Source organism: Benincasa hispida, chromosome 4, assembly GCF_027475165.1.
Source record: "Benincasa hispida cultivar pf3 chromosome 4, pf3_genome.v1.1, whole genome shotgun sequence".
NCBI classification, from domain to species: domain Eukaryota; kingdom Viridiplantae; phylum Streptophyta; class Magnoliopsida; order Cucurbitales; family Cucurbitaceae; genus Benincasa; species Benincasa hispida.
In genome coordinates this window covers 473,903-478,410 of record NC_143481.1, presented here as the reverse complement: position 1 = coordinate 478,410, position 4,508 = coordinate 473,903, and positions in this window count along the sequence as shown.

Below are 4,508 nucleotides of genomic sequence, written 5' to 3'. Positions count from 1 at the left end.
CATGCAATTTGAAGGGGAAAAATAAACAGTAATTAACTTACCTTTGAAGCTCCCGAAAACCGCTTCTCCTTGCTGAATCTCGACTCGAACTCTTTAGGACCACCATTAGAGTTGATTTATTATCCTCTAGACTCAGAACCGGATTGTGGGACCCGGTGGATGAAGAAAACGAGAGAGAGAAAAAAGATGGAAAATAAGATGGATCTTTGGGTTGGGTTATGAATTTTTCTCAAAGAAAATAGTTTTTTTTTTTCAGCCCAAATTTGAAAAACCATTTTTGCAAAAATGGGCAAAAGTCTTTTAACTAAATTTGAAAAGCCCAATTTATAGAAAAAAACCATGCAACAATTGCATGAACCAAATCCATAAAAACCCAACACCTATAATCCACTATCTTAGTGGGCTTAATGTTTCCACTATAAGCCAACACCTAGCCCACTATTTTGTTAGTGAAATTATCCAACAAAAGTTTGGATTTTCCTACTACTTTAGTCAAAGGGCAAAATAGTCATTTGGTCAAAGTCAAACTTTGATCAAAAAGTCAACATTTTGATTTTTTATGATTTTTTCTTGTTGACTAATTTTGACCTCCCGAGCATGAATCTGCATTTATTTTCTCAAAATTCAAATCACATTTGAATATAAGGTCGGTCAAAATTGACTTTTCAAAGTCAAAAAGTCAACTCTTTGACTTTTTACATCTTTGACCATTTCCATTATTTTCGAGCTTCCAGATATGAACGTATTCATATTCTTGATATTTAAATCACATTTAAATATTAAAGTTGTATCTCTAAACTAAAAAACCTGACCACTATATCACATATACTTGTCGGTTTCTCTCTCTTCACCTAATTCGAACAATTCAAATCATTCTATCATACTGTTCTAAGCTTATTCCATATGAGCTAGTAGGGGAACCTAATGGACCTATAGATCATGGCCCCAAAGATCCGAGATTAGCTAGCTAAACTCTTTAGGCGGAGCTAATCAACATTCTTAACTAACGGATCATTCCACTATAGTCTCGTAGTTGCACTCCCCTCACTATAGATATATTTGTGTCCATTTGATATAACCATGATTAGTAAGTTAACCCTTCACAGGTTGTTTGTAATCTTGGCTGGGTTATAAAAATCGTTTTACCCCCAAGGCTACATCTTGTTCCTTAAGTTCCACTGATCCTCTAATGAACAATTGGTTTAAGGTCTAACCTATAAACCGAATCTCTCTGGGCAAAAGAAAGGGTGGGGCCCCTTGTTCAAGACCCGAATTCAGTACTAAAGGGAACAGTCTATCTACTATCCTTATAACGGGTAGGAGTGAATTCCGTCTTGCACCCTATGTTCCTAGCTATCCACCTGATCTTACCCCTGAAATGGGAGGCTTATTGAGCCAGCATGATGAGCTGCTCTCACCTATGCAGATTTAAGGATAATTCCGAGTGAACAGGAGTTCATAATTAGTTCAGGATTAAGATTAAGTTACCTAGGTCATCAATTAACGAAATAGTCAGTTTTATACATAAAACAACATTTAGAACGTAAAAAGTGATTATTTCATGGTTCAGTCTTATGCAAACTCATTGTATAGGATGCCCCCACTCACATATCTCTATATGAACGATTCAGGATCACATCGTTTGTACTAACTACAAAGTGGGTCGCATCCATAGTGTCCCCAAAATAAGGCGCCCAACCTTATTCATATACTATAGACAATTTTGGTTATATATTTGAACTTGATTCACATTTATGTCACTACATAAAGTTCAAACTACATTAAATAGCCTCAGGACCTTAGTTTATTGGATTCAAGATTACAATTTCAATAACAACTTTATCGAACAACAAAATAGAATATGTTTATTAATTTACAAACTACGAATTTTAGGACATAAAATCCAAAAAACTCCCACTTGGACTAAAACTCCTAGTGGAGTATCACAATGTTGAATTTAAGTGAGAAACATATGAGTACAATAAACATATGAATATAATAAACTAGGGCATATACCCAAAAGTTCTCCCACTTGTCCTAGTTTACAAACTTCGTAGACCTAGACTCTGTAGGTTACCTTTAAACACTTTAGCTGTGAGGGCCTTTGTAAAAGGATCGGCAATGTTTTGCTCAGAAGATATCTGGGTTACTATAACGTCTCCACGATGTACAATCTCCCGGAACAGATGGTATTTGCGCTCAATATGCTTGTCGCACTTGTGGCTTCTTGGTTCTCTTGAATTTGCAACTACACCACTATTATCACAATATAGGGTGATAGGCAGATGCATATTTGGAACGACTTCCCAATCTGTCAAGAATTTACTCAACCATACTGCTTCCTTTGCTGCTTCACAAGCAGCTACGTATTCAGCTTCCATTATGGAGTCCACACTACTACTACTACTCCGTTAAGAGTGAACATTGATCCAGATGTAGACTTTCTAGCATCTTTATCGGTTTGAAAATCAGATTCAGTGTATCCGGTAAGGATCAAATCCTTAGTACCATACACGAGCATGTAGTTCCTTGTTCTCCTAATATACTTGAGGATATTTTTAACGACAGTCCAATGATCATATCCAGGATTGGACTGATACCTACTGACTATCCCTACCGCATAGCATATGTCAGGTCTAGTACATAATATTGCATACATCAGGCTCCCTACTGCAGAAGCAAAGGGAATGCGTCTCATATCCTCAACCTCTTGAGGTGTCTTAGGACATTGATCCTTTGACAAATAAATTCCATATCTGTAAGGTAACAAACCTCTTTTGGAATTCTGCATCTTATACCTACACAACATTTTGTCTATATAGGTTACTTGAGACATGGCTAGTGTTCTGTTCTTGCGGTTCCGAATAATCTGAATCTTGAGAACATACTGCGCATTTCCCAAATATTTCATTTGGAACTACATTGCTAGCCATTTCTTGACGTCAGTTAGGTAACCTACTTCATTCCTAATGAGTAGAATATCGTCAACATATAAAACTAAGAACGCTATAGTAGAATTGACGATCTTCTTGTAAACACAAGGCTCGTCAACATTCTGTACAAAGCCATAAGTTTTGATCGCAGTATCAAATCTTATATTCCAAGATCTAAAAGCTTGTTTCAACCCATAAATGGATTTTTGAAGCTTAAAATCTTTTGTTCTTGGCCCTGTGCAATAAACCACTCTAGTTGAGCTATATAGATACTCTTCTCAAGATCGCCATTTAGAAAGGCTGTCTTGACATCCATCTACCAAATTTCATAGTCATAAAAGATGGAAATAGATAAGAGTGTTCTAATCGACTTAAGCATGGCAACGGGAGAGAAAGTTTCTTCATAGTCCACTCCCTCTCTCTGGGTATAACTCTTTACCACAAGTCGAGCCTTAAAAGTTTGTACTTTACTGACTTGGTCTTATTGTCTCTTGTAGATCCACTTACAACTGATTGATTTTACATCATTTGGTTGATCTACAAGTTTCCAAACAGAATTGAAGTACATAAACTCTATTTCGAGGTCCATAGCTTTGACCCACTGATCACAGTCCACATCTTTTATCGCCTGTTTATAGGTTGATGGATCCTCTATGCCATCATCAGGTATGACAACTTGTGTATCTGTTAAACCCAAGTAACAGTCAGGCTGATGAACAACCCTCCCAATACGTCGAGACATTCTCAACTCTTGAGAAGGATGTGACTGACCAGATGTACTAGTTTTATCTACTACTATAGTAGATGAACTAGCTCTATCTGTAGCGTTTTTGGAAATTTCATTCAATACTAGTCTACTGCGAGGTTAATGACTTCTTATGTGGTCTTTCTCTAAGAATGTGGCATTTGTCGATACAAATACCTTATTCTCTTGAGGAACATAAAATAGACCACCTTTTATTTCTCTTGGATAACCTACAAATAAGCATAGTTTTGAACGACGTTCCAATTTTTTAGGATTTTGTACCAACACGTGTGTCAGGCATCCCCAAATCTTAAAGTAACGTAAACTGCCTTTACGCCCTTTCCATGGCTCATAAGGTGTTTCTGAAACACTTTTAGAGGGAACGTTATTTAAATTCCTCTTCATAAGACATGCATATAAAACATCTTTAAGTATGATATATCTATCGTTGAAAAACAACTTCAAGTCTCCCACTGCTTCGACCGAGACAACCTCTCCTGTTCCAACCTTGAGGGTGATCTCGCCTTCTTCAAGCTTTTTTCAGGAACTAGTTTCCTGAAAAGAGAAGCAAATATGTTTAGTGGCTCCCGAATCCAATATCCAGGTTGAGATATCATCCTCCACTAAACATGTCTCAGCAACTAGTAAATCATATTTACCTTGTGCTTCTTTCGAGGCAGGGGCCTGAGGACATTCCTCAGTTAAGACAAATCTCATGTCATCTATTATTAGTTTTGAATTCATATTTGTTTTCCATGTTGAGTAATTATCACCATTTAGTTTCTCGGAAGCTAAGAGTTGATCTAAAGAGCTAGTCATGCTGAAAAGAA